Here is a 25073-nt window from a genome sequence, read left to right on the forward strand (position 1 = left end):
TGTTGTGGGCAGTTTTCAGTATAATGTACTCTCGGGTGGTTTCTAGTCAGCCTTTAGAAAAGCTAGGTATCTCAGAATGAGTCATCCGTCGAATTGTTGTGCAATGATCTGCTTTACCTCAAAATATAGTAACAGTTCAAACACAGACCCTGCAAAACGGGAATCGTATTAATTCAACAGGCTTTCGTTTGCTGTACAAAGAAAAGAAAAGATGCACTTAGCCATACTCTGGTTACTTTAGGGAGAAATACAAACCAGTGTGTACTGCACAAGTTTACGTGGCAAGGCCGAGTGTTCTGTATGTCTTTTTTGCTTTGTTTTTCCCTGTGTGTATTTGTGTATGTGTGTGTTATGTGTGTTTTTTATATTGGACTTATGAGTTTGGTAAGTGCCTTCAAAGCTCTTGCCAAGAAAACCCCAAATAATAATATCCTTTGATTTCATGGCTCGTACCTCTGCTTTATGTCCACACAAAAACCTGCACATGGATGTTGATAGCATCTTTATTCATAATTGCCAAAATTGGAAGCAATAGAGCCATCCTTCAGTAGGGAACAGCTGAGTAAACTGTGGTACCTCCAGCCAATGGAACATTATTCATTGCTAAAAATAAAGGAGGTACTGAGCCATGAAAAGATACGAAGGAATCTTAATACGTGTATTACTGAGCAGAAGAAGCCAATCTGAAAAGTCTGCGTGTAGTAGGATTCCTACTATGACATTCTAGAAAAGGCAAAACCATAGAGACAGCAGAAAGATGAGGGGTTGCCAGGGGCCGAGGGTGAGGAAGAGATGTACAGATGGAGCACAGGGGGATGTTCAGGGCGGTGCGTCCACTTTGTATGACGCCGTAAGACAAATTCATGTTTGTTAGGCATCTGTCGAGATCATAGCACGTGCAACGTCGAGGGTGAAGCTTGATGTAAACTGCGGACTTTGGGTGATAATGATTTGTTAGTGGAGATTCATTAGTTATAAAAAATACACTTTGGTGGGAGTCATGGATAGTAGGGGAGGCTGGGTATGAGTCAGGACGTGGTATAATGGGAAATCTTTATACCTTCTGCTCAGTTTTGCTATGAACCTAAAACGACTTCAAGTCTATTTAAAATATTTGTGTGTTTGTGTGTGTGTGTGTATAGCCTCCCAATAGAGCATTCTATCCATTTTACAAATGGAGGCAAGATTAGAGTTTTATGAGCCATGGCAATGAAATGAAAATTTATTAAGAAAAAAAGAAAAAACCTTAGCTCCTGATTGAGATTCAAGAAATATGTAGGGCAACACATCTTCATTTTGTCAATGATTTAAAGCCTTCGTACACAGCATATTTTGCTTAATTAATTTCAGCAAATAGATTGATTTTAAAAATACTGGGAATCAAATACACGCTAGCTTTTTTCTTCGACAAATTCTCTTGGGCATCTATCTATAGAATCAACTGACAGAGTTCATGTATCAGAAACAATCATGCACTGGTTTCAGTTTTTGATAAATCTGTGCAGATCATAACTTTTCTACAAGTAGGAGGCAAATATTTTGCAGGCTTATCATCTTTGGGAAGCAAATGAATAATTCATTTCTTACAGAAGTGACTTCTCTCGAAGAGATGAAGGCAAAATTGGTGCTTGGTAGTTGCTCATTGTGTATATATTTTTATTGAAGTCTAGTCAGTTTACAACGTTGTGTCAATTTCTGGTGTACAGCACAAAGCTTCAGTTATACATGAACACACACATACTCGTTTTCATAGTGTTTTTCACCGTAAGTTAGTACAAGGGTAGTTGCTCGTTGTAGACACACACTAAAAGAACAGTGCTTTTTCATCAGATACACACTGCTAACCTCAGTATGACCTGAGTATCTACCTAGTTCAGCCAAGGCCCACGACCTCCTTCTGAAATTCCTTGTGTCTTAGCACTTGGGTGTATAAGTGTATATATGACATTCCTTGCTACAAATGGGCAGTCCCATCTCTTCACTTCCCAATAGTCTGTGAACTTTTTGTCAAAGGCTTTCTAGTTTCCTGGTGTATGATAATCTCACTCACTCACTCACCTGCGCAGCAGACCCTAACTTGTGCAGTGTGCTTTTCTATCTTTGATAAGCATCACAGAAATGAGGGTGAGGGGCTGCCTGCCTTAAAAACTGCTTCTTCAATAATTTTCTTTGGCTGGATATTGGAATAAACAGTTAAGTGCTACAGTGGTTTTGATGATTACTTACGGTCTCCTGAGTTCATCCTCCCTGAAGCAGGATCGCTTTGCCTCAGAGACATCACCATGGAAGGGAGTTCAGACAGTGCACAACCACAGGACAGAAAGTCAAGAGGTTTTGTAATTTCATTCCAGTGATCGTTCAGTGACCCATCTGGGGATCATACTTGCAGATTTTTTATTCAGTAGTTTAGTAGCTGGCACTAGTCATCTTAACTGTAAGCACCCAGCTGTCAAATCCTGCTAAATGTACACATTAAGTGAAGACTCTTCATTACAGCCGTCCACTTTAAACAGTGCATTTTATTTGAAGTTTGGCATACTTGGATGAAACACATATTTATTTATTCGTTGACTTTGTTCTGTAAGAGCAAGGACTGTACTTTAATAAAAGTCTCCATTTTTCCTTTTTTAACTGTTTTCCGTTTTCCTTACAACTGTTCACTCCATGAATTTTAGTTGAATTAACTGTGCATAACCAATGAGCCACAGTTACATATAACCCTGTTATTAATGTCATGCTGGGAGTAAAATTACCTGTTTTCATGTAACTAATTCCCTCTTTCAGTCAAATCCATCCAGAGATTGATATATAATTTGAGGCCTGGAAGGAATACAGTGTCTTTAGTATTGGTCGTCGTTAAGTTAGATTGAATTGACTGGACGCACTTTCTCGAGATGGGCTCAACTTCCTTCTGAGACGGTGATGGATGAGTTAGGCCTGTAATTCTGGGTTACTGCCAATGTACGACAGTGGTTTCTTTGAATTTCCTAGAGCTGGAACTCATACTTAATAACTTAATGTGAGATTTAAGAAACTTGATCTGTGTTTGTTTTTTTTTTTTTCCAAAATTCTATAGATTAGTTAGATTTTTCCATTTGCAAATGCATTCATAATATCTTTGCAGGGAACAAAGGGATAATTTAATTTGACTCCTTTTGCATTTCAGGAAACTATGATCTAGCATGGTTTTAAAAAAAAAAATCTTGGAGATAACATTCAGAAGGAAGTAACTGAAATAGCAGAGTGAAGGGGGTTGATACTCTGGTACAGTGGTACTATTCTGCATGATGCTTTCATGGTGGATACATGTCCTTATACGTTCGTTAGAGCCCTTAGGATATACATCACTAAGAGTGAACCCTAGTGTAAATGATGGAAGTTGGGTGATTACGATGTGTCAGTGAAAGTTTATTGTTTGTAACAGTACTGATACCAGTACATTTATGGTGCCGACCATTTACACTATAGAAACTTCTATCAACTTTAATGACCAAAAAAGCATATTTTTTTTTTACCTTTGTTTTCTTACTGCTGATGGACGCGGCTTAGCAGTAATGGCATAGGAGATCTTGCAGAAGTGCCCCTGGTCTTTGCCCTCTCCCAGTTGCCAGGGGAGTCTCCTCCTCTGAGTCATGATTGTGAAGAAATGACCTTCACGTGCACTCTTCATGCCAGCACCACTGTCAGCTGAAACCAAGAAACTGTCCACTCTGCATCTTCCGTATCTGACCCCTCATTTGGACAGCCACTGCCCTGCCTGCCCTGGGAGCCCAGCGGCTGCTGTCCTGAGCAGCTCTGGGCAGGTCTGATTGGCTGATCCTGGCAGCATCACCCTTCAGAAGTCCACACTGCTCATCTTGTGTCTTCTGCTTTGAACCTTTCTCAGATTTGTGCTTTGTGGGACCCCAGAGAAACCTCTCAGCATACTTGCTAGTCCAGAAATGAAGCGGATTAACACCCCTGGGACCACCCACAGTCCATAGAGCATGGATGCTGTTGGATACACTTGACCCTTGAACAACACAGGTTTGAAATGCGTGATCCCAGATTGGTGGGTTTTTCTCAGTAGGAAATACTGTAGTACTATTACATCCCTGATTGGTTGAACCTCACAGATACGGAGGAACTGTGGACACAGAGGGCTGACTGTAACAGTGTATTAAAATGTTCCACTAACCCCTGTGTTGTTCATGGGCAACTGTAAATGCTCCTACGGAAGGTGAACTCCCCGAAGTCTATCTGTAGTACAGACCTAAGCAGACAGGGGAGGATTAACGCCATTTATCCACAGCTGTTTCCAGTCTTTACCCTGATTCCTGAGATCACCACCTACACAAGCCACTTGCCCAAAAGCTATTGTGGAGGCTTTCTTGTGGGAGAAAGCCAGGATGACTGTTTCTTTCTTCTTTTCCTCCCTCCTTCCTTCCCTTTCTTCCTTCTTCTCTCTTTCTCTGTCTGTCTATCTGTTATATAAGTTATTATCATCTTATCTAGTCTGTCATGTACCGCCAAACATGAAGAAATACAGTGACTTCTAAAGAGTCATTTTAAAGGAATGTCTGTGTATGAAAGGCAGCTTTTCTAATCACTGATTCTTCTTTTAGTTACTAAAGTTTATTGAAGACTAAGTGTTGGTGGGGTGGGTGTAGCTCAGTGGTAGAGTGCCTGTTTAGCATGCACGAGGTCCTAGGTTCAGTCCCCAGTCCCTCCATTAATAAATACAGAAACCTAGTTACCTCCCCCCTAAAGAAAAAAAAAAGACTAAGTGTTATGGGCTGAATGTTTGTGTACCCCACATTCTTATGTCTGTGAACCAGGAAGAGGGCCCTCGCCAGAACCTGACCGTGCTGGCACTCGCACCTGACTTCCAGCCTCCAGAGCTGTGATAAAACAAATTTCTGTTCTGTATAAACCGTGCAGTCAGAGTATGACAGTGTGTTACAGCAGCCTAAGCTGAGACAGATTTCTGTGTATTTGAAGGAAGGTGACATGGTGATTGTAATAGAAAATTTGAGTAAGTTCAGGAACAGAAAGTAAACGACAGAGCCTCTGTAAAATCCGTTTGATTACAAATGTAACATGTGCCTGTTGTTTACAGAGATGCCACAAGTCAGGCAGGAGGCTGTCAAGTGCACTCTGCCCATCTCATGCTGGAAATGCGCTCCCTGGCATGAGTGAGCTCTGTAGCAAGCCTTCCACATTTCCTTAATCAGAAACACAGTCACACGGTTTTTGTAACAATAGTGCGAGGACCTTCCCTGCTGCTTGGTTTTTCGGCTTTTTTATATACGTGAGATAATTTTCCTTGATTTTTCTTCAGATGATGAGCAGCCTGTGACGTCTAGTGTAAGCGTGGACCGTCTGCGAAGTCCGACCCCACTTAGGGCGTCCTTGGCGTCTCCCTGTACTAAATGTTGTGTCTGTGAGCTCATCAGAGAAGGGCATCCAGTTCACAGGATAAGCCCACCTTCCTGGCTCAATCGTCTGCCGGAGCTCTCTGTCTCTTCCACTTAGCCGTGACTGGGCAGGCAGCTCTGGTGCATGAAGGCATTTAGCACGAGTCAGGTCCAAACACTGGCCGATCAACCTCTTGGGAAAGAGGTGTATGGAATAGACGTTAGCTTTGGAAATGCTTCCCCTCTACGAGCAATTTCATCAGACCATGTAATTCAGCCTGTGCTGAGTGTCTTTGAAATGGACTGTCTTGCGGGGCTGTCAGGAGGCCACAGGCAGCTGTGGGCAGCATGTTGCAATGCTCTCTGTCCATCAGTGTGGACGAACATGAAGAAGAGGAAATGCTGGAGGCTGTCTGACGTTCACCAGAAATGAGTTTATGTGTTTATGTCTGTGTTATTTACTTGATAATATAATGCAGTGGATGATTTCCAAATCATGACTTTTGAGTCTTTCCATATGTGCGGGCACTAGGTATGTTGAGTATTTCAACTCATCCTGCTGTGAGTCCTCCCGTTAAGTAAAAAGTGATTCTTTTGTAGAAGTTATCCATCTCTCTCTTGATAAACTTTGGTTTTGCCCTCCTATATGTATTTCTTTTTTTAAGGAAGAACCACTTCAAAAATTAATTTGATTTTAACAAGCTCAGTTGTTTTTTCATGTTGGAAGAATCTCAACTTTCAGCTCACTAGTTACCACAAAGAAACAAAAATTTCTACTTTTGTAAAGAGACTATAATTTTAAAGGTGATGAAGTTGCTGCTACGTGATCAGTCATGCAAGTAAAGGAGCCTGCGGGACTGTTTACTCAAGAGCCTCCCTCTCAACCCCACCCTGCAGGCCTGCCGTCATGTGTGCAGTTGAAAAATGTGCACATGGATTTTAACATGAGGTTGTCTGTGAAAATATAAAATGCTTGGTGACTGGCAGTGATCTCATAAATACTAAGAACTTTTCAACATGGAGTGTGATACTCCTGTTGGAATTAGGTTTATGGAAATGCTCAGCAGTGTGCTGCCAAATGGTGTATTGCAGGCAGTGTCTACGGGTTACTGACGTGGGTGTGCACAACTCACAGACTTGGTGTATTAAAATCAGGAGAAGGGAAGAGGCCTGAATTGGCCAGCTGGCACAGGTTACATTTAGAGCAAGGTGTCTCACTCACCAAAACAAAGTAAACTTGCAGCTCATTAGTTAATTGTGTAATTGTATCCATGAAGATGCAGTCCAGTACTTGACTCAGTAGGGGATATACTTGACACTTGTCTGAGATTTGTAGGTTGCTGAATTTTTTTGAAAAGAATTCTGCAAGTTTGAAATCTCTTTATGACTCTGCCTGAAGTTACTCTCTTTGATTCCGTACTTCACAGTTTTTGAGATTTAAAATCTGTAGTTTCTTTTGCAGTTCATATCACCTCAAAGACTTTTGCCGGTAAATTAAAATAGCATGAAGTCAGTTGTTTTTCAAATATAGGCATAGATACCTACATATTCTCCCTCACCCTCAGCTACGGACTTAAACCTATGTCGATAGACATGCATCTCTTCTGGAAGAACTACTTCAAACCAAATACTTGAAATCGCTCTTACTTAAATAATTGCAAATGGCTTAATTATAAGGGGAACTTAATCACATTGCCCTCGATAGAAATCTTGGTAGAACTCAATGCAGTGGCGTGAACTTCTGTGTAATACTGAGCCTAGGATGTAAGAACAGTGAAAACTCGTGTCGATCACACCTATGGCTTTTATACTGTCTACGTTTTCTGTATTTTGTGCAACTTAGGACTTGCCGATATAATAAAAAAAAAACAAACCTCTGTCCCCTGCTTAAAACTTACAGGCACTTGCCTTCACATCCAGGGTAAGCCTCAAACATGTTGGCATTGTGTAAAAGTCTTGAAAACTGAGGGAAGCCCACTGAGCCGTTTCTTTTCTCCACTGTCCCTACTCCCACCTCCCTGTCTTCCTGCTACATCTCATATCAGCTTCTCCTGAAGAATCCAAGAACTCGATGGAAATACCATATACTGGAAGACTCCTGGGATGGGTTAATCAAGTTATTTCCTGTATCTGGAATGTTACTCCACCCTCTCCTTGGCAGGACCCTACAAAACCCAGCTCAGCAGTCCCCTGACCCTGTCACAAGAGCCTCTAAGCCGAGTTCATCACTCTCCATTCTGTTTTTCCGTAACCTCTCGTACAATGACGAGTCGATAGGTTCCTCCCTACTCAGCAGCTCTTCACAGCAGGGCAGGGATTTCAGTGAGACTTAGAGCTTGGTTCTGTGTCTCCAGTTCTGTTGGGCGTGTGTCAGATTAAACGGAATGATGTGACTGGTAGGATCATCTTGCTGCAAACTGTACAAACCGGAAGAGCAGTAAAAGTGTTAGGGTGTTGAGCTTTTGTGTGAAAGTTTTCGCACCATGAAATAAGGACCAAATAGATCATAATCACATTTCACAGAGCTGTCATTTTAATTTCAGGTAGCCCCCTTCCATTGCATTGAGTAAAGTGTGATGAAATCCAAAAAAGCTACACGGTATGTTATTGGTTTACTTTTTTTCCTAAGAAATACATAATATAGACAGGTGTCATGGGCAGGGCGCATCCGTGGGCTGATGGAGCAGATCTTGTCAGCACACCGCCCCGGGGACTGGTGTGGGGGCACACGGAACCGTCTGCACAGAGAATACATTCTCCCTGTCTGGTGGGGTCCCACAAACATTCTTAAATTTATTTATTTTTTAAGTTGAAGTATAGTTGGTTTACAGTTTGTCAGTTTCTTGTGTACAGAATAGTGGCTCCATTTTATGTCTGTGTGTGTGTGTGTATGTATATATATATATATTTTTTTTCATATTCTTTTTCATTATAAGCTATTACAAGATATTGAATGTAGTTCCCTGTGCTCTACAGTAGGACCTTGTTGGTTATCTATTTTGTATATAGTAGTGTGTATCTGCTAATCCCAAACTCCCAGTTTATCCCTCCACCTGCCCTTCCCCCCAGTAACCCTAAGTTTGTTCTTTGTTTCTGAGTCTGTTTCTGTTTTGTAATAAGTTTATTTGTATAATTTTTCTTAGCTTCCACATATAAGTGACATCATGTGATATTTTTATTTCTCTTTCTGACTTACTTTCACTTAGTGTGACAATCTTCAGGTCCATCCACGTTCCTGCAAATGGCATTATTTTATTCTTTTGTATGGCTGAGTAGTATTCCATTGTGTATATATACCACAACTTTTTTTATCCATTCATCTGTTGATACACATTTAGGTTGCTTCCATGTCTTGGCTATTGTAAATAGTGCTGCTGTGAACATTGGGGTATCTTTTCAAATGAGTGCCTCTTTCAGATGTATGCCCGGGAATGGGATTGCTGGATCATAGGGTGAGTCTGTTTTCAGTTTTTTAAGGACTGTCTATACTGTTTTCCATCATAGCTGCACCAAACTACGTTCCCACCAACCGTGCAGGAGAGTTCCCTTTTCTCCACACCCTCTCCAGCATTTATCATTCCACAGACGTTTTTAAGTCTGAGTACATACTTGCCTTTTGAGTGAAATTCACATATGCATTATGACTGCATCAAACACAGAGCCAGAATCTGAAAGTGTTGGGGCCACTCAGGTACATTGAGACAAAGGACTTTTCGATTTTTTTAAAAAACCCTGAACCAGTTTTATAAACTGGCATATTGCACGGAACCCTGAAGCAAAGACCTAAGAAAGCGGAGCTGATGAGGTTGAGTTGGAAGGCCCACATCATCGTATTCATGCGGAGTACAGCATGGGTGGTGCCCCGTGTGGGTGGTGGGCAAAACCGCACCTGCTCCGGCGCCTCGCCCGCGCTCCTCTGGGCGTTGGCAGAGACTACTCTGTGCAGCCCTGGGGCTCCTTCATGTGCAGCGTGGAAAACCAGCGACTCCAGACTCACTTCTTTATTCTACCTAAGGCAGCAGGAGCCAGTTGCTAAGGCAGGCATTCTCATAAAAGGTTCTTGGGGGTGGAGAGTGGGAAAAAAAAGTCTTCCTGTATTATATATAAAACGTGAAATAATACAGTATATAAATAGATAAAAGGATATTGGTGGGATTAGAATTTCATGGGGTGTTGATTAGGAAAAACCTCCTTGGAGGGCAGTAATATTAATAAAAAGTTTCTTCACTAACACTGTAGCCGATGGGGTGAGGCTTGACTGCTCAGAAGGTGAGAGCAGCGAGTCTGGAGAAGTTGGCCTAATGGAAATACCACAGAGGAGAAATGTACCCGAGGGTCTTCTAGGGTAAGAATGGATCCAGTGAATTGTGCAGCTCCGAACTAAGTGAACAACGCAGAGGGAAACGCTTCCTCGAACGTTGCCTCCACATGTCACATCTTAAGGACCTTTTCCTAACCCTCAAAGACATCTTGACCGTATCCTCATGCTCTCCAGACATTTCCAGTTTCAGGAGCAAGACTTGTTTTTGCAGTGAAGTCTCATTTTCCTGGTATGAAAAGGTCCCACCCAGTTTCAAGCTTGGGTCCCGTACTAAGCGTCTCTTCTTCCCCAGCCTGTGGTGGAGGGACTCACAGAAGGGAAGGGTCCAGGGTTTGACTCTTCTCTCTGCCTCCTTTTCCCACTTTGCCTCTTCCAAAGTTGGAGCAGGAAATAAAGAAGAATTTTTAAAAGGGGGGGTCATTGGTTCACGGAACTAGTCTCGCTCTTTCACGGTTCTCTTGGCTTCTGTTGGCCGCTGATGAGTGCCGACTTGGTGGCAGGTGTCTTGAGTGTGAGTTGCCGCGGCTGGCTCTCGGGGAGACCCAGGGGGTCCTCGGCTTTGCACAGCTGCCTGTTAGGGCGACGTGTTCTCCAGCTCTCCTCTTGCTGACCTTCCAAGCTCCCTCCCCACGCATTCCACCCAGGCTTCTTCTGCTGGAGCCCTCTGAACATACTAACTCTAGGAGAGAACAGCGCCTGGTGCCCCTTCTCATTGTCCACGGAACCTGTGGAAAAACATTCTTACCAAACCAACTTGGATGTAGGCAACCCTGCCCACACACTCTCTGCTTGCTTTTGGCCACCCCAGCTTCTCTGGCGCTCACAGATTTTCCAGCTCATCAGCAGGCAGTACTCACGGTCTTCACGTAGACCCTCAAACTCTCAGGGATGTAGACAAGGCTCCCAAGAACCTTTCAGCACACATGGCCATGTTCAAATGGCAGGAAAAGAAGTCACGTTCTGCAGATAGCCAACATTCAGTGCAGAGGATGCCTGTCTGTCGTCACTCAGTCCCTGGGAGTGGTTTCGTTGGAGCCCCTTCACTTAGCATTAAATACCAGCAGCCCGCTCCCTCCCCAGCTAATGCCGGGAGATGTCCATCTGGGTGATAACCCGTTATGAACACACATTCCCTCTTGTAACCAACTTCCCCCCAGTTTCCAGTCTTCTCTTTGTTATGGGGCAGAGGGGGGTGATTGGGAGGCTGTTACCGGGTCTGTCATCTTTACTATGAATCGCAGAGGGATGGGTCCAGAAGGTTCTTATGAATGTGGGGGTACTGAGTGACTCCTCCCCTCCGCCCCACGCAGCTTCCTGGTATAATGACATCTGTGTTGCCAAAGACTTGTTCACTTTATGGTTTGGATAAAGGCATTTAATTCTGCATTACATAACATATTAGTTGTGAGGGGGAAAACAACCCCATCGTGTTGATTTATAAACATTTTCACTCATTCTTATTTAATTATTTAGGCCGACTGACTTCACTGTGAATGTTCAGACCCAGTTTTTAAAACCCTTCATTATGCTACCCGGAAGCATTTGAACCCATGGGGCCAATAAATTCTACATGAGTACAATAAAAGAGTTCAACTCGATCCCAGCTAAATAAGCTTCTTTTTAAAATTGTTGAGTCTAACACACAGGTGAGTCTTTTCGAACGGAAAGAAAAGTACTCTGTCATACGAAATAAGTTAAGGTTCTGTCCTAAGGTAGCCAAGCCTGTGTCTACAGGGCATAAAGAGGGTCAGAAGGTTTCACATCTCTGGTCTCGGAATTCTGGTTCCATACCCTTTTCCTTCTAGCCAACACATCCTTAAGAACCCAACTCCAACCCAACCCTGAGCCAATGCTAAGGTCTCTTTTGAGCTGCCTGCCTCTGGCAGGACCCAGCATAGCTCTCCCATCCTTTATACAGAACTTTCCTTGATAGGGCCCCTCCTTCCAGACCCACTATTTATCTGTCATGTGCAAAACAACCTTTAAACTTCTGCATGGAGGGTATTTACGTTTACTGATTGCTTCTTCCAGAGATCAGTGTGTTCCAAGGTTAGCTGAACTACCTCGGAGAGACCCTGAATGGAAGACTCTGATCCTAGTGGAAGGGATGTGAACAGGCCGCTCAGGCATACCTTCAGGGAGCTATTTGGAGAGAGCTTTCCTAGTGAATCTTCAAATCCCATCACAGAATGGAACTCTGAGTCTTTGTTTGTGTCATCTGGACCCAGATGTACCACTTGGGTCATTTCTTTCTCTGTATCCTTCATGTGTTCTGTTTTCTGTCTCAATTTGACGCTCATTATTGCCTTTGTTGATTATGCAGTAAAGTGCAGTTTCCTTCTGTGCATTGGATTACTTGTTTATTTGGGGGGGGGGGGGAAAGAAGCTTATTTTTTTGGTGGCCTGAAAGACTCCAGAGAAAATACTGGATTGGGTTTGGTCCATCGCTTAGATCTCCTTGCTGTAGACTAAAGAAGGGATGAGTTTAAGATTGTAGCTAAATGCAGATTTTTTTTTTCTTGTGTTAAAATTACTTTTATTCAGGATGAAAAATGCAACACGTAACCAGTTTAGATGATAGTCTATGATTAGTTCTGTAGCACATGTTGCAAAATAACTGCATGCTTACTTCCCCTTGTTGTCACCGCAAAAGCTTTCTTTTTATTTAGTATGACTTAGGTTACAATGTAAATACAGATAGGATACCTTCGTGCAGGGCTTCCGTCATAGATCTGATTCTCTAAAATGAAACTCTCAGAGCAGATTGGTACGGTTCTCTTAGATAAGACGTCTTTTTCTCTTCTGTTAAGATCTGGGAAGTAGAATGCTCTGATTTTGATTTACTATGTGCAGAAGTAGTGTGGCTGATGGAGAAGCTGTTTACTCTTTGAGTAATTAACTATCATCCGTTGCATATTCCACCCATTGACATCTCCATCTATGTCAAGGTGGAGAAATCACACTCTTATTTCTGTTTCCTGATCTCTTGGTTGAAACACAATTGACATCATCTGAAATGCGCCAAGGCTTATTCCAGTTGGAACTTACCTAGGGCATCACTTCTTAAATTAGCAGGATGCTTTTCAGAGAGCAGAAGAGGAGACCTTTTCCACTGGAGACCCGCATTCACAGAGGGAGCCCGGGAGTCCCGTGGGAAGAGGTCTGGTGCAGTAAGATGAATCCCAGGAAGCTGACTTGTGTGTGTTCCTCCTTCTCAGTTATTTACTTCCTATCAAACTCTGTGTTTTGTATCTCTGCACGTAAAGAAAGCCTGTAAAAAAAAAAAACCTCTTAATTCTGAGAAGATAGAAATGAATTTTTACAGAGGGAAAGAGGAAAACAGACATTTTCTTTAGAGAAGAAGGCATTTTACATCCCAGTAAGAAGTGATTCTTTTTTTTCTGGTGAAAAAGGAAAAAAAAAATGTAGGCCCACGATCCGAGCTGCCGTCACCCACCTCAGCCACAGAGAATGCCTCCCAGAGCTGGGAGTGAGGTCGCCACCCCACGGGGCATTCTCCGGGACTTCCGGCTGAAGGGAGAACTTGGCGGACGCTGAATATGGTCTCCTCCAAGTCCCCATAAATCAAACCAGGTTTGTCTAAGATTGTGGCATGGGAGAGGCCAAGCTCAAACAGACCTAATTGAGGGTGCATTTTACAAAACTGAATCACTGCAGCTTGAACATGTTCTTGAACATAAACGTTGAATTAGACAGAAGCTGTTTTGAATTGTTCCAATTAGCAACCTGCCAAGCTTGATTCCTGATGGGATAAGTGGGTCATCTAAGTCTCACTGAAGTTCTTATTTCTTTTTAAGAGTTGTTTGTGTGTATATGTTTGTCTATGTGTGTGCTTACCATTATTCTGTGTTTTAATCTCTTCCATGTTCATGGTAGCGGGTGTTGCCTCCATATTGCAAATGGTTCCCATCAGCAGATTCTCTGCTAATTAGAGAAGTCGTCTTCCAAGGGACAATTCAAAGATGTAAATTTCCACGTGAAGGAAAAGGCTATTCCAGAAGCCTTGGTCACAGACCTAAAAAGGAATAGATGTAAACTGCTGTTAAATGTTTTCCATTTTCCTATTTTGCAGGTATTCTGGCACCAAGAGGGTTCTCCTCCCCCGCTCTTGGGAAAGTTTCGCATTCTGGGCGCTTCCTCTCCTCACCCAACAAGGGTGTTTTGTGTCTTGATCCCAGTGGAAGAGCCTGGCACACAAACAGCCAGGCCCATTCATTCCTGGAGCAGTTTTACATATGCAAGACTGAAGCCAAGATTAACGTCTTCATCCCAGACGTGCTCATTCAGATCCTTTCGGGTAAGTTCAAGCCCTGAGCGCGTTAGGATGGGAAGCAGGATTTGAACACGTGTTTCCGATCAGTAAGTCTGCTCTTGCTCGCGTAGGTACCTCTTTGTTGCAATCCAGTGATCCAAATGGATATTTAATAGAATGATGTTTACTTCGTCCAACTGGAGTTCTTCCAACGGCCAGAGATGGCGTCACCCACCCGGGTGGTCATGTTGGCTCTCTGCTGGGGCAGGGCCACTGCCAAGCTTGACAGAATCCCCCACCCTGACTCCCAGACTCCCCAGCCAGCAGCTTCAGACTGGCTTCCTTTTGGAAAGGAAAGCCTAGAACTCTGCGTTTTCACTGGCCAGATATTTTGAATAAACCTTATGCCCTTGGTGCTGGCCATTTTTCACAGAGTTCTTTGAGACTTTGATTACAGGTGCTAAAGAAATGCCCCTTTCATTTGCCACAGAGATGAAGGTTATGCAAGTGAATATTATTTAAGGTGTACTGGTGGGGCCAGAAACGATGTGGGATATCAGAGGTGGGGGCTGAGGCTGAGTGAGGTGGGGGAAAGCCGTGGGATTCAGTCCAGGAGGCTAGAGGTGGCTTCGTGAAATGGGCAGGAGATGTGACAATACATCTGTCTTGTGACAATAGGGCTGTCTTCTGGGTACCCATGATAAGACCCTTTGGGTACCAGAGAACTCCTCAAGGCCTAGGTGGGTGGAAAAAGCCGATGCTGTTGGATGACCTTACCCAAGGCTGTTTCCAGAAGAGCTGGTAGCTCACCCCCCGCTTCTGCTGCTCAGAGCAGCGAAAGAGAAAAATCAGACCCAAAGAAAGCCTGAGCCATGTTCAATGTTTTTCTCTTTCCTACTTATTTTCCGTGTTTTAGTAATTTTTACTTTGCAATTTTCCTTTGTTCCAAGAACAATGCCACCTTTATCCTATTTAAATTATACCTTAGAGTTTAGATTCAAAAGCTCACAGGGCCATGATGTTATTCTCAGGATCCCATTCACCTGAAGGCATAAACAGTAGATTTTACAGGTTGACTTTCCATTATGTCTTTACCTATATCTGGGATCCAGTTTTAAATACATCTTCTTCTCCAGAAATTATCAGAAAATTTAATGTTTCCCTGCCTTGACGGGATAATTTACTAAACTTAATCTTAGTTGGAAAATCCTCAGCCGAACCTTCATGTGGTGAATGCTATATAGAAAATACACAGTTGATCCGTACAGAAGCATGCTGACCGATGCCATCTTTTGCTCTGTCTTCTTTTCTCTGCAGTAACACCCATGGTGAAAGGTAGGGACACACAATGATTTGCTTTTTCTTGGGTTATCTGCATAAGAGATGGGGAAGTGACTGCCATTTGGTATGTGAATGTAACCCTGCGGGCTAGATTCAGCTCTACTGAATCCTATCAAAAATACCAAAAAGGCAAGATGCAGTTACTAGCCGGAATTGGAATCTTTCGCTGGTTCCACCACCTGGGTACTCTGCGTGCTGTGCAGGGGGTCAGTATAGTCTCCCTGTAAAGCGTCAGATAGTAAGTGTGTTACGCTTTGTGAACCACGGTGTCCCTGTTTCACCCACTGAACTCTGCTGCTGTAGTAATGGCACATCCAGAGATAGAGAACATGTGAACAAATCGGCGTGCCTGTGTTCCAATAAAACTTTATTTACAAAAAAACTAGGTGGGGGCCATGTTTGGCCTGAGAGCCATTGTTACCCATCCCTTGCACAATATCATAGTTTTTCTTTAAAACAATACGCCTTTTCCCACTCGGATTTGTCCAGATTTTTCGCCTTTGCAGCATGCTATGCTGTGCTATACCCCCCGCCATTGCTTTTGCCCATAAATTCTAACATATAAAACCACCTTCATAAACTTCTGCCGTCACCATGCTTCATGGCAAGGTTAGTCTTATGTCAGAAGTTTATTATCCTGCTCAAAACTGCCTGTTAAACAGATTGCATTGTGGTTTCTTTTGGGCAACGAGGCCTGCAGGCCACAGGCCTGCATGACTGTGGGAGAGAGTAGAGAACTGGGGAACTCATGACAGTGTGTGTTTATGGCAAAAACAGGGTGAGCCGGTAATACTCAGGAATGAGAACAGTAAGTAGCTATTGTTGCAGCAAAGATTCTGAAAGAAGAAGGGGACAGATGTTTCAGGCCTCTAGGAGTTGAGAAAGAGAAGAGGCCCATTCTTGTTCGCCGTTACCATGGTGAAAAGTGTGGCATATTATGCAGCTCCTTTTTATGCGAATAAACACAATTCTGTAAACCGACATGATTCAGGGAGGCCTTCTGCTTGACCATATTCTGCTGCTAAGTTTTGCATTTTGAGATTTAAGCTTTTACAACAAGGTAAACCTTGTCCTCCAGAAAAACATGGAGTGGCCGACAAGGCTCAGTATGAGATGTTTGTCTCTGTATCCCTGTTCCGTCCGCTCCAGTGGTAGGGGAATGTCCTCCTGGTTGATTGTGCTGTATCTAACTCACATCACGTGAGGAGACCTAATAATCAGATAGAGTTGAATCAAAAAGTCAAGGGGAGACAAAGCCCAGTCACCCTTTGTGTCCAAACGTGGTGTATCTTGATGTGTTCCCTTATTTTCCTTCAATTGATCTCTCCTAATTGGTATCAGATAATGTCATTTCTTTCAGTTTATTCATTTAGCTTTTAAATCCACTGCCAAGCACCTTATGTTCTCTGCGGTGCACGCATCCCCTTTCGTTGAATTTAGTTAAGCAGCACTAACTCTGGTGGTGAATGTTCTGTGAGTGCTTGTTAAGTGCTGAGTGGTGCTTTGAAGATGTCCGTGAGTGATCTCATTAGACTTCTGTATAAATGTGGGATGGGTATTATAATAAATTGCCCAAGGTCACTGATTTGAATCAAAGTGGTTCGACTTTGTGAAGCCAGAGCTGTAAACTTGATGTGGAAGTCGAGAGAACTCTGTGCCACAATTCACAGAGCTTGGAGTATCTGGGAGCAGTGAAGACCAGGTTGTATTGGGATCAGAGAGTTGACTTTTGAGGAGGCTGAAGTCACTGTTTGTATCCGTTACCTGTCACGGTGTAACAAACTACCACGCGCAGAACAGCTTAAGACATGCTTGTTATCTCTTGTTATCTTAAAACATGCAGTGTCTGTGGGTCAAGAGTCTGGGCGAGACTTGGCTGGGTCCTCACACAGCTTCATTCAAGGTGTCAGCTGGGCTGTGTCCCCATCGGGAGGCGTGACTAGGGGAGGGTCCACTTCTGAGCTCCCTCAGGTTGTTGGTGGAATCTGATTCCTCGTGGCTGTAGAAATGTGCAGAACTAAAAGGGAAAACAGGGATGGTGACTTCACAGATGTAATCTCAGAGAAAAAGGTACCACCCTTTCACTGAGCAAATGAAGGCAAGAAGTTGGAATTACTGCGTAAGCCACAGAATTTGTGGCAATTTGTTACTCGGCAAGAGAATTAAGATATATATTGCAACATGGCTAGATATCAAAGGCACAGTTTGGGTGAAAATACGAGCGTGTAATAGGATACGTATCAGCATGATTTACAGAAACATGGAACACACCCAGACCACTATACGTTTCATAAAGACAGATGAGCAGATGACTCATGTGACTCATATTACATAGCTGCCATTGGGACAGGGAAGGGAATTGAGGTCGGGAATAGGGATCAAAGGGAACACACCGTAAACAGTGGAGGGTTTTCGACCATTGGTGATAATGCCCAGGGAGCTGACCAGTTTGGCATATAATTTACCCATCCTCCTGTACCAGAGACTCAAAAGAAGGGACGGGGCTGTATTTTAAAGTATCAGTTAACACATTCCGCCCCCCCCCCGCCCCAAAAGTTCATTAAGATGAAAGTAAACAGACAAAAATTACTTCCCCTGTAGATAGACTTAAACTGTTAGAGTTATTTTGGTGACCAGAATCACAGTTACGTGGAATATTGCCAACCCTAGAAATTTATGTTTAAAAAAATACCAGCTGGTTCACCTTGAATTTACTGCTCAACCCAGCTAGACAGCCCAGCGCCTCTCACAGCTGGATAATTACTTTGCACATGAGTCACGGTACTCTTTCTTTTGTGCTGATGCTCTGATTTCTTTGTCATTAGTCTGGGCAGGAAAGGTCACAGAGAAGCAATTTTCCTTTAAAACTGAGAGTTATGAAAAATAATTACGTGTCAGCCGGTGATGAGAGGGTCTTCTCATCAGAAAGTCCAGACTTGGAAAGCAGGTTCTCTGTCGAGGCTTTATAATCCTGACGTGTTACAGTGGTCGCTGCTCAGTCTGTGTATGCATTTGTTATGTTCAGTGAGGCTCCTCTCCTCCCGCTGTATAGAGGAAACCGAATGAAGCAACAGCGGACTTTGTTAGGAGCCCGAGTTTGGTGATAACTTCAAGTAGACACTCAGGTTCCTCATTTTCAACTGTCAGTAACTTCCCTGTAGGTGAACAGAGCATCTTCTTGTGCCCGTGACCTCCGCACCGGAAGAGATTTGATGAAATGAGTGAAGAACTCCTGTCTGTGTTTTTCTTTCCTAACAGAAGCTCAGAAACAGTGAGTCTGTGTGAACTGTTCTAAATCCTTTTTATGTGGAGCTCTCAGGAAGCAATGTAGCCATGGCTCAGTGTTAATGATGTTTTGGAAACCCGGTTCTGTTTGAACTCCTGGGACTTCAAAAACGATGGCTTTACCACAGTGACTCATGTACCGAGTCTGGATGCAAAGTAAACAGGAGTTCCCCCGTTTACTGTTTGGAAACTGGGGGCCTGCAGAAGCCATGTTAAATCTTCCTAACAACTTGTTTATTGCATTGAGCATTTTGATCTGTGATCGAAGAGGAAGTGTGGGTAGAGAACGCTAGCTTTAGTCAACAAAAGTAACTTGATCCACTAAAGATATTTTCATTACCAGTGAGACACACTTTTCTGTTGGTATTTCAAGTCTGACATTAGTTCAAGGTTAAAGCAAAATGCTGATTCACTACCCCCCCCATTTTTTTTTCCTCTTGAGAAAATAGTATACATAAAACAAAAAGATGAAAAATGAAAGATTCTCTTTTGGGATAATGTAGTCTTAGTGGGATGAGTCATAAGTAAACAAATAACACCAAAATGATAAGGACTCCGTGCAGATATGTTTAAGGTGAAGAGAAAACATCTGGGGATACATTGTCACTGAGAAAGTCGCCTAAGAGATGGTCTTGAGCCAAGCCTTAAATAGAAAAAGGTGGCCAAGGAAATGTTCAGTTTTTTTTTTTTTTTTAAGTTATTTTTTTGGCGGGGGGGCGGTAGGGAGGTAATTAGGTATGTTTGTTTATTTACTTTATTTTAGGTACTAGGGTATGAACAGAAATGAGTTTTAAGATGGCAGGAGGATGTCTCCACTCCCCATGGGAATTTGTGTAGGACTAGGGACTTTGAGATAATTTGGTGTGTCTGTGGTGTGAAACATTTGGGCAGGTAGATGGCGAGCAGGAGGACTTCAGTCTGCCAGTGCAGGAAAGATAGGCCACACCGTGAAAATCCACAGGGACAGTGGCATCATGTTTATTGACACAGGCAAACTGTGAAGGATTGTGAGCCAGAGAGCGGCGTGGCCATATTTGCAGACTAGAATGGTTATTCTGTGAACAGTGTGGAGATAACCAGTGGAAGGGATGGAAGACCTTGCTAGCGTGGGAGAGCAGAAAAGACAGGACCACAAAGTGCTGGCTGTGCACATGGGGAGGACAGAGGGAAGAGCAGTCCCTGGGGACCCCTACGTCAGCACATATGTAGAAGGTCTGGTTTATTAGGCCGTGCTGACTAATAGGATCGAATGTGGACATAAGTGCCCTCGTCCGCTGTCTCTCTTTCCATGGTGTCAGTTTCCTGCGGTCAACCAAGATCTGAAAATATTAATTGTAAGATTTCAGATGTAAAGAATTCATACATTTTAAATTGCACGCCGTTCTGAGGAGTGAGGAAATGTCTCAGCATCACCCCATTGTCCAGGGAATCCCACCTCTTGGTGACTTAGCAGCTGCCTCAGTCATCAGATGGACTGTCGTCGCAGTGTTTGCGTTAAGTGACCCTTATTTTACTTAATAACGACTCCAAAGCACAAGAGTAGTGATGCAGGCAATTCACCTGTGCCAGAGAGCAGCCCTAAAGTGCTTCCTTGAAGCAAAAAGGCAAAAGTTCTCAACTTAAAAAAAAAAAAAAAAAAATTAGTATGAGGAGGTTGCTAAGGTCTACAGTAAGAAGTCACCTTCTGTCTGTGAAATTGTAAAGAAGGAAGAAGGAATATGTGTTAATTTTGGTCTTGTACCCTTAATTTTCCCTCTACCCTTCCAGGTTCTTGGCTGAGGCATGCTCCCCCCGCCCCCCCCCCCGTAATAAAAGACAAATTTCACTGGAGAAAAACAGAAGCTTAATAACGTGTATACCTCCCATATACATGGGAGATACCTAGGCAAGCTGAGTAACTCCCTGCATTGGCCCAAGCCACCGCCTTAAACACTATTTCCAACTAAAGACAGAAGAAGGTGTTGAGGGTGGGAAAAGTCAGTTATGGGAGGTGACCAGGAAAAGCACATGAAACAAGAGTGAGGTCCTTAGGCAGATTTAACTCCTTACCTTCTCCATTGGTAAGACTTTCTTGAAATTTAGAGTCCTGGTTCTGAGAGAGAGAGAGAGACACCCTTACAAACAGAGGTTTCCCTTGTAAATGTGAACATCTCTTATGAAAGGGTCACTTCAATTGAGTTTACAGAGCTGTTCCTGCATCTCCTGTTTCTTTAAAGTAGCCTTAAGATAATCCTTAAGCCAAATAGGCATATTTGGGGGTGTCACATTCTGCACCCTTCAACTCATTAGAGACTTCAGAAACCATTGCCTCAAACTCTTACTTGTAGAGAAAGATGATTCCAGAGAAATCAAGTAACTTGCCCTGGATACGCCGTGAACTACCATTAGCCGTGGGGCATTGCTGTTTTCAGGGTGTGCCACTTCTCTTTGGTAAACAGTGTAGAACACATATCCAGCATCAAAGAGCTTGATTAAATATTTTTAGTCAGTAACAGAAGAGTATCTGAAACATTAAATTCTTCTTTAGCTATTGAGATAAAATTCATTGCAGAAGTTATCTGTGGAAATGAAAGACTAAAAATATATGTGCGTTTACGTATGATTTTCTCTATAAAAAATATGGTCCTTAAGGTTCATTTCTACTCTGTTTTTCTTCTATCAGCCTCAGGGAAAAAAATACAGTGGGTTCAACAAAGCATAATGTTATGGTAAATGGATTTTATGTTTAGAGAATTTTAGTCTAAAAGAAGAATTTAAGCAGAACTGTTTGGTAAAAACACAACGACTCTGATAAAGCAAAAGCAGTTGATGAGCTATTGTGATAGAGAAACAATTTGAAGTTCTGTCAAAGTCAATGAAGTTTTGTACAGAATTTCTCACATAGCACATTTCAGTCTTGGAGGAGAAAGAATCTTCCCTTGAAAAATCAGTTATGCCCATCTAGTCATAGCCATAAGCAACCTAAAGGAAAAAAAAAACCTAAGAAATGCTTTTTCCCTGAATCATGAAGTTTATTCTTAAGAACTTGGAGATATTTCCTAAAAATGATTTCTTTCTGAACTCTCTGAATTATTACTGAGATCAAAAGCCAATTTGCCTACTTCTTTGTACATAAGAGAAGAGGTTCATCATTCTTTTCTTTTTTCTTTTCTTTTCTTTTCTTTTCTTTTCTTTTAACTGAAGTGCAGTTGATTTACAATATTGGGCTAGTTTCAAGTGTATGGCAAAGTGATTCAGTTATATATATATTTAGATTATTTTCCATTATAGATTATTATAAGATACTGAATATTGTTACCTGTGTTACACAGTAAATCCTTCTTGTTCATCTGTTTATACATAGTAGTTTGTATGTGTTAACCCCACACTCCCAATTCCCCTCCCCACTTTCCTGTTTGGTAACCATAAGTGTGTTTTCTCTATCTGTGAGTCCATTTGTTTTATATACAGATTCATTTGTAGTATTTTTTAAGTTCTACATACAAGTGATACTATATAATATTTGTCTTTCTCTGACTTACTTCACTTAGTGTGATAATCTCTAGGTCCGTCCATGTTGCAGCAAATGGCAATACTTCATTTGTTTTTATTGCTGAGTAATATTCCATTGTGTGTGTGTATAAATATATATACACATACATAATAAACACCACATCTTCTAAAACCAATCATCTGTTGATGGACATTTAGGCTGTTTCTGTGTCTTGGCTATCATGACAGTGCTGCTGTGAGCATTGGGGTGCGTATATCTTTTCGAATTAGAGTTTCCTTTTTTTTTCTAGTTACATGCCCAGGAGTGGGATTGCTGGATCATATGGTAGGCTCTATTTTTAGTTTTTTTAAGGAATCTCCATACTGTTTTCCATAATGACTGCACCAAACTACATTCCCACCAGCAGTGTAGGAGGGTTCCCTTTTCTCCACACCCTCTCCAGCATTTATTATTTGTAGACTTCTTAATGATGGTCATTCTAACCAGTGTGAGATGATACCTTATTGCAGTTCTGATTTGCACTTCTCCAATGATAAGCAATGTTGAGCGTCTTTTCACGTGCCTGTTGGCCATCTGTATGTCTTTGGAGAAACGTCTGTTTAGATCTTATGCCTGTTTTTTGATTGAGTTGTTTGGTTGTTTTGATATTGAATTGTATGAGCTGTTTTTATGGTTGGGAAATTAACCCCTTGTTGGCTGCATCATTTGGAAATATTTTCTCCAAGTCCAAAGGTGGTCTTTTCATTTTGTTTATGGCTTCTTTAGCTGAGAAAAAACGTTTAAGTTTCATTAGGTCCTATTTGTTTATTTTTGCTTTCAATTCTTTTGCCTTGGGAGACTGACCTAAAAAAAAACATTGCTACGATTTATATCAGAGAATGTTTTGCTTATGTTCTCTTCTAGAAGTTTTGTGGTGTCATGTCTTGTATTTAAGTTTTTAAGCCATTTTGCTTTTATTTTTGTGTGTTGTATGAGGGAGTGTTCTAACTTCATTGATTTACATGTGACTCTCGAGCTTTCCCAATACTACTTGCTGAAGAGATTGTCTTTTCTCCATTGTATATTCTTGCTTCCTTTGTTGAAGATTAATTGACCGTAGCTGTGTGGGTTTATTTCTGGGCTCTCTGTTCTGTTCCATTGATCCATATGTCTGTTTTTGTGCCAATACCACACTGTTTTGATTACTGTAGCTTTGTAGTATTGTCTGAATTTTGGGAGGGTTATGCCCTCAGCTTTCTTTTCTTCCTCAGGATTGCTTTGGCAATTCTGGGTCTTTTATGCTTTCATACAAATTTTAGGATTATGTATTCTAGTTCTGTGGAAAATGTCATTAGGATAATTTGAGAGGGGTAGCATTAAAACTGTAGTATGGACATTTTGACAATATTAACTCTTTCATGCCACAAACATGGGCTGTATTTCCATTTCTTTGCATCATCTTCAGTTTTCTTTATCAGTGTTTTATACTTTTCTGAGTATAGGTCTTTCACCTTCTTGGTTAGGTTAATTCCTAGGTATTTTATTTTTTGAATTGATTTTAAGCAGGATTTAAAAAAAAATTGACTTTATTCTTTTAGAGCAGTTTCAGTTTCACAACAGAATAGAGCAGAAAATACAGAGTTTGCACATAGCCCTCCCCACCCACACATACATACTCCCCTACGCTCAACATTGCTCATCGGTATAGCCTATTTGGTACAATCGATGAAACAACATGGGCATATTATTATCAACTAAAGTCCATAGTTTACATTAGGGTTCACGCTTGATGTTGTACATTCTATGGACTTTGACAAACACATAATGACATACCGCCACCACTATATTATCATACAGAATAATGTCATTGCCCGAAAAATCCCTTGTGCTCCATCTGTTCATTCCTCCCTCCCTCTCCCCAAGCTCCTGGAAACTACGATCTTTTTATTGCTTCTGTAGCTGTGCCTTCTCCAGAATGTCAGTTGGTTGGAATTGTACAGTTTGTAGCCTTTTCAGACTGGCTTCTTATCATTTAGCAGTATGTCTTTTTAAGTTTCTTCTATGTCTTTCATGGCTTGATAGATTTTTTTTTTTTACTGTGCATATGTTTTAAAATTTACATATATATACAGTTCATTGTTTCTGAGAACGTTTGGAGCTTTAGCTTTTTTTTAACTTACATAGTTATCAAAGGAATAAAGCCAACCGCAAAATAAAAATTAGCTAAAAAAGATACATACACCCTGCTAGTAACAGCAGCATTACTTATAATTGCCAGGATATGGAAGCATTAAACAGGATTTTTTTTTTAACTTTCTCTTTCTGATATTTCCTTTTTTTGTAAAGAAATACAACAGATTTCTGCTTGTTAATCTTGTATCCTGCCACCTTGCTGAAGTCATTTGTTAGTCCTAATAGTTTTTGTGTGGTGTCTTTGGAGTTCTCAGTAGAGTATTATGTTATCTGCAGATAGTGAAGTTTTACTTCCTTTCTTCCAATTTGGATCCCTGTTATTTCTTTTTCTTGTCTGATTGCTGTGACTGGAACTTCCAATACTTTGTTGAGTAGAAGTGGTTAGAATGGGCATCCTTGTCTTGTTCTTGAATTTAGCAGGTATGCTTTCAGCTTTTCACTGTTGAGTATTATATTGGCTATGGGCTTGTTAAAAATGGCTTTTATTATGTTGAGGTCTGTTCCCTCTATCCCCGCTTTGTTGAGAGATTTTATCATGAATGGATATTGAATTTTATCAAATGCTTTATCTATTTAAATGATCTTGCGGGTTTTGTCCTTTCTTTTGTTAACGGGGTATATCACGTTGGTTGATTTGCGTCTGTTGAACCATCCTTGTGACCCTGGAATGAATCCAACTTGATCATGGTATATGATCCTTTTTATGTATTGTTGAATTCAGTTTGCTAATATTTTGTTGAGGATTTTTGCATCTATATTCTTCAAACATGTTGGCCTGTAATTTTCTTTTTT

At 41.8% G+C, this 25073-nt stretch overlaps 1 long non-coding RNA gene across 10 annotated transcripts in view; it reads left to right on the forward strand.

Moving 5' to 3' along the window:
• LOC105075977 (uncharacterized) overlaps nt 1–25073 on the forward strand; it is a 482457-nt gene that overhangs the window by 235726 nt on the left and 221658 nt on the right. For all 10 annotated transcript variants that reach the window (XR_012504620.1, XR_012504616.1, XR_012504618.1 and 7 more), the window contains one exon: nt 13811–14035. This is a non-coding gene — a long non-coding RNA (uncharacterized LOC105075977). The remainder of the gene's footprint in view (nt 1–13810; nt 14036–25073) is intronic.

The sequence above is a fragment of the Camelus bactrianus genome, chromosome X (genome assembly GCF_048773025.1).
Source record: "Camelus bactrianus isolate YW-2024 breed Bactrian camel chromosome X, ASM4877302v1, whole genome shotgun sequence".
Classification (NCBI taxonomy): domain Eukaryota; kingdom Metazoa; phylum Chordata; class Mammalia; order Artiodactyla; family Camelidae; genus Camelus; species Camelus bactrianus.